At 47.8% G+C, this 5983-nt stretch overlaps 1 non-coding gene across 1 annotated transcript; it reads right to left on the bottom strand.

Moving 5' to 3' along the window:
- Window positions 1-4690: 4690 nt before the first annotated feature.
- trnaw-cca (transfer RNA tryptophan (anticodon CCA)) lies at window positions 4691-4762 on the bottom strand. The gene has a single exon. It is a non-coding gene; the product is annotated as a tRNA-Trp (tRNA).
- Window positions 4763-5983: the final 1221 nt, after the last annotated feature.

Here is a 5983-nt window from a genome sequence, read left to right as displayed (position 1 = left end):
TTTTGAACCAGGAACTTTTCGCGTGTTCGGCAAATGTGACAACCACTACACTACGGAAACACTGCATTTGAAGTAATGTTAGGAACATAACCAGAGCTTTAACCTACACAGCTGGACTATACTTCAGGAGCTTGTTTTACGAGAATAGAAAGACGGTGCTATATTTAGGAAGGCTGTGAGTGTGGTAGGAATTGATCCAGTGTTTCCCAGACTTTACACATAGGAACAGGAGCTGGCTATTTAGCAGCGAGTGGTTAGGATCTGGAATGTACTGGAGGCAGACTCAATCTTATCTTTCAAACAGGAGTTGGATAAGTGTCTGAAGGAAAAACAATTGCAGGCCTCAGGGGAAAGAGCGGGGGAGTGGGACTCGCTGAGAGTCGGCACGGGCTCGACGGGCCGAATGGCCTTCCGTGCTGTAACCATTCCATGATTCTATAAGTTAGTGGCACATTTCATAGTGTGGGTGGAAGCAGAACATTGCAAAGGGACATGGATTGAGTCGGCAAAACAAGAAGCATCTGATTCAGGAGATTCCGGTGAAGCAGAAATTCGGGAGTTTAATGAATTTGAAAGGAACATTTTTGTTTTGTGCAGTTTTGGTCAGAGAAATGTTTGTGAAAGGAATATTTTGCACAGATGAATGCAGCATTTAATCTTCTGCCTTAACACTTCTTTCTGGGTGTCGGGGTCACATTTCTTTTCGATGTCATTCTTCCAGAATTGATATTTCCTTTGCTGTTTCACAATAACCAGACCCTTGCTCTAAAGTCAGTTGCACTATTTCCCCAGTCTCCTGTTGATGTTACCAGCAATGAACATTTTGAATCAGATCCCTAAAGCACAGTGTGTAAAATGGGACATGTTTTAACAATTAACGTGGGGCTCACACCCCTGAATCCAAGATTAAGATTCTCATTCTCGACCGATTGACCGAGCCGGGCTTCTGCCAAATGCACCTTTTTGTCGCTGATTGCAGCCAGGCGCCTGTTGGCTCCGCCCCTGATGTTTAAACTTGCTGTCGAGGAACTGACAGGATCCTCTTGAATGGCGGACCAGGCTCGAGGGGCCGAAAGGCCTACTCCGGCTCCGAATCCTGACATGTTTATGATCTTATAACCTTTCACAGGAGAACAAACTCGCCCCTGAGCATGCATGAGGAGACAGCTCCAGAAAATATTCCCACCCGGTGAGCTTTCGCTTGTAAGTGTAAAGTCCTGACCCTGCAGTACAGACTCAGACGAGGCACATGCTGAAGTCAAGGTCACTCTGGACCTGCACCTTTATTTCACAGCTCTCAAGTGCCACACTTGCCTGAGACCTGCCTTTATATACCTGTGTGGAACAGGTATGCAGTGTCTCCTACAAGTGCACCTCTGGTGGTAACGTATGCTTGTGGTTACAGGTCATATCTAGTTACAGTCATGTATAGCATGGTAAGATACAGTTATATACAGTAGTGTGAGATACATGACATCAAACTCCCCCAAGGTCTTATTGTCTTTATAGATTCAGACTCTCAGGTGGTCTACGCTCTCGCGTGGAGCGTCTTAGTTGTGGTTCAGTTGTTTGCCTTGGTGCCTGTTTTTCTTTCAGTGTGATTGCTGGTATCTCGCCTGGGCTGTCTGTTGAGACTGCCCTTTCCTCATGTTGTTCCCTCTGTCTGTCCACCAGGTGTGGTGTGAGTTCCATACTGTAGTCTGCCTCTCGTCCTGCAGTATTGTTGGTGAATCTACTTTTTAATTGGTCTACATGCCTCCGGCAGGTTTGGCGATTGTCCATTTGTATAACCAGTAGCCTGTTTCCTTCCTTGCCTGTTACTGTCCCTGTACGTCATTTGGGACCCCTGCCATAGTTTAGCACAAGCACTTTGTCCCCTATCTCATTCCACCTCCCCCTCAAATTTAGGTCATGGTACTCAGTTAGCTTCCGGCGCTTAGCCTCAACAATTTCATGCATGTCTGGGAGGATTAACGAGAGCCTGGTCTTTAAGGTTCATTTCATCAATAGTTGCGCGGGGGGAACCCCAGTCAACGAATGTGGACGAGATCTGTATGCCAGCAGCAGTCGCGACAGGCGGCTCTGCAGCATGGGACCTTGGATTCTGAGCATGCCTTGTTTAATGATCTGCACTGCTTGCTCCGCCTGGCATTGGAGGCCGGCTTTAACGGTGCCGTCTTAACGTGATTTATGCCGTGGTCAACTATAAATTCTTGAAATTCTGCGCTAGTGAAGCACGGACCATTATCACTGACCAATATGTCAGGAATTCCGTGCATTGCAAACATGGTTCTCAGGCTCTCCACAGTGGTGGATGTAGTGCTCGAGTTTAAAATGGTGAATTCGATCCATTTTGAAAATGCATCAACGTCTACGAGGAACATTTTGCCCATGAATGGGCCCGCATAGTCTACATGCACCCGCGACCACGGTTTTTGTGAGCCAGGGACAGGGGCTTAAGGGGGCCTCCCTGGGGGCATTACTGAGTTGGGCACAAATGGTGCACCGACGGATGCAGAGCTCCAAGTCCGCGTCAATGCTAGGCCACCAGACGTGGGATCTGGCTATGGCCTTCATTAGGACGATCCCCGGGTGCTCGCGGTGGAGCTCCCGGACAAACGCCTCTCAGCCTCGCAAGGGCATAACTACTCGGCTGCCCACATCAGGCAGTCTGCCTGTAGTGATAGTTCATGCCTGCGCCGATGGAAAGGTTTGATCTCCTCGGGGCAGGCATCGCGGGTCTCTGCCCAGTCACCTGTTAAAACGCATCTTTCGTCCAGGCTCTGATTTGGAGCGACATCATGGGCGAACCTGTGGATTCAAAGGCATTGATTGCCATGACCATCTCACAGTCCTGTTCGTCCGAACCTTCTGTGGTCGCCAGGGGTAGCCTGCTAAGTGCATCGGCACAGTTGTCTGTGCCTGGTCTGTGCCTTATTGTGTAGTCGTAAGACACCAGCATGAGTGCCCACCGCTGAATGCGTGCCGAGGCTTTGGCGTTTATTGCCTTGCACTCAGGTAGCGGGGACGTGAGGGGTTTATGGTTGGTTTCTAACCCGAACTTGGCCACGAAAAGGTATTGGTGCATCTTTTTGACACCGTACACGCACGCGAGCTCCTCCTTCTCAACCATATCGTACCCGCACGCCGCCCGCGAAAGTGACCTGGAGGCATAAGCAATGGGTTGTAATTTACCCGCATCATTGACATGCTGTAAAACGCACCCGACCCTGTACGCTGACGCATCACATGTAAGAACTAACTTTTTACCTGGGTCAAAAAAGGCTAAAACACTGTTGGAACATAGAAGATTGAGTTCTTTATTGAAGGCGCGTTCTTGGGTGTCCCCCCAAAACCAATCTCACCCCTTTCTGAGTAGCATGTGGAGAGGCTCCAGCAGCGTGCTCAAGTTCTGCATAAAGTTCCCAAAGTAATTGAATAGCCCGAGAAAGGCAGGCAGTTCCGAGATATTCCAGGGCCTGGGTGCCAGACGAATTGCTTCGGTTTTTGATTCTGTTGGGCAGATTCCATCAGCGGCAATCCTTCTGCCCAAAAATTCAACCTCAGGCGCGAGAAACAGACACTTGGATTTCTTAACTCTTAGGCCTTCTCGATCCAATCGACTTAGTACTTCCTGCAAATTGCGGAGATGGGAGTCGGTGTCCCTGCCCGTGATGAGTATGTCATCTTGAAACACAACCGTCCCCAGGATGGACTTGAGCAGACTCTCCATGTTGCGCTGGAATATAGCAGCTGCCGACCTGATGCCGAATGGGCATCGATTGTACATAAAAAGGCCTCGATGTGTGTTGATGGTGATGAGTAGCTGAGACTCTTCGGTCAGTTCTTGCGTCATATACGCAGTTGTATGATCTAGTTTCGAGAAAGGTTTTCCTCCAGCCAACGTGGCAAATAGGTCCTCTGCTCTGGGCAGCGGGTATTGGTCCTGCAGGGAGACTCTGTTTATGGTAGACTTGTAATCCCCACAGATTTGTACGGATCCATCAGGCTTCATGACGGGGATGATGGGACTTGACCAGTCGCTAAATTCCACGGATGAGATAATGCCTTCCCGCAGGTCCAGTTCGTGTTCAATCTTTTCCCTCATCACATAAGGCACAGCTCTAGCCTTGTGATGGACCGGTCTGGCATCCTGTGTGATGTAGATTTTAACTTTAGCCCCTTTGAAGGTACCCACACCTGGCTGAAAGAGATGTTCAAAATGACTTAGAACTGTAGAGTGGTGTGAGATACATGACAGTAAGGTGAACGTGTGAACGGCCACACTGCGGAAACATCTCCAACTTCAGCACCAGGTCAGACGGAGATGCTGAGCGAGCAGGTGAACTGCAGGATCCCACTTTTTAGGAGCTGATCGTTGTGCCAAGCAAATGAGTTTTGCTTAATGACTAAAAATAAAAGGTGCTAGAAGTGGGATTCAAACCCACACTTTCAGAGCAGACTGAACACAACAGCTTAGACCGCTCGGCTGTCCTGACTATCCAGTGCTGTATATGGCCACCTGCAGGTTGATTTTGAACTTTTGTGTCTTGTCACAAGAAATAAATGAGGGCAACAGGTGTTTCTCTGCCTGACACCGGGGAAACAGTGAGACAGACCTTGGAGCAAGGGTCTGGTTCTTGCCAAACAGCAAAGAAAATATTAATTCCGGGATTACCAAAAAGAGCAGTGACCTTGACGTGATTTGAACACACAACCTTCTGATCTGGAGTCAGACGCGCTACCGTTGCGCCACAAGGTCTACACAGGGAGTGTGAGATGTTCGTCTATATGAAGATTCCGCAATACAAGGGGCTTTAAAATCCCAGCCCATTACCACCAGGTATCAGAAGAAGCGCTCACCTGCCAGTCACCGTATGTTTTTGTTTAACTTTGTGTTGTTTTCACGGGAAAGCATCATTAATTAACCCGTCATCTTCTTTTGTACAATGAAAGAAATGCTGACTGAGGGACAGTCGATACTTCAATCATTTGTTCTGTGCTTTGCATGTTAACTGTTCAACCATATCCCATTTTACACACTGTGTTTTAGGAGTCTGGTTCAAAATCCGCATCGCTGGCGACACCAGGAATCTGGTGCAACTTTTGTCAAATTTAACAGCACCGGTTATTCCGACACGCCAAAGTTCCCCAGTGGATCCATTTTCTCTCGCTAAAAGTTATCTATTTATTGGTGAAATAAAGAGCAATTAAGGAATAAGGAATTCCTTTTGCTAGGAGAATAAAGAGCAAATAAAAACAGCAAATGCTGGAAATCTCAGCAGGTCAGTTAGCATTTGCCAGGAAATAAGACTCACCTCCGCTTGTTCCCCTATAGGAAATTTCAACACAATGTTCTCGCCCGGCATCGAACCAGTGACTTTGCATATGTAAAGCAAACGTGATAACCACGACACTCGGGAAACCTCTGGCACAGTGACCTCAACAGACGGGAGCTGACCAGTGAGCTCCCTCTGTGCTGATCACCACTGATTTTTAATGTGGACGCAAGTCATCCTCGACTCCGGGATTACCTAAGAAGAGAGGAGGATCAGGAATGTGTTAGCTCACCTGAAACAACTTCTGTCCCACACTGGAAGTTCTCAATCCTTCTCCTCCGCTGCCCTTTACAGAAATATCACGTGTTCACTTCCATATCCTCACAGTGGGGCCACAGAGGCTCCTACCGTCTCCCAGCGATCAGCGAACTCGCCCAGTTTGTAAAATTAAACCCGGGACATGTGTCCGGCAAAGGGCAGGAGAAGCAGGAGAGTGTGCAAGCTCATTCTGTAACAGATAGTAGTGGGGTTATTAACGGCGATTACAGCAATCATTAATCCTCTCACACACCTCAATTATGTTTCTGCGATGAACTGATTGAGAATGGAAAGGGTTAATGCTCGGGATCTTAACCACTCAACCAGGGAACAGCTTCGATAATTTGTATAAATATAAAAATATATATTTATATATGAACCTGTAT

This window comes from Pristiophorus japonicus, unplaced genomic scaffold (genome assembly GCF_044704955.1).
Source record: "Pristiophorus japonicus isolate sPriJap1 unplaced genomic scaffold, sPriJap1.hap1 HAP1_SCAFFOLD_112, whole genome shotgun sequence".
NCBI classification, from domain to species: Eukaryota; Metazoa; Chordata; class Chondrichthyes; family Pristiophoridae; genus Pristiophorus; species Pristiophorus japonicus.
The sequence above is the reverse complement of the archived record's forward strand: the minus strand, read 5'-3'. Positions and strand labels throughout refer to the sequence as shown.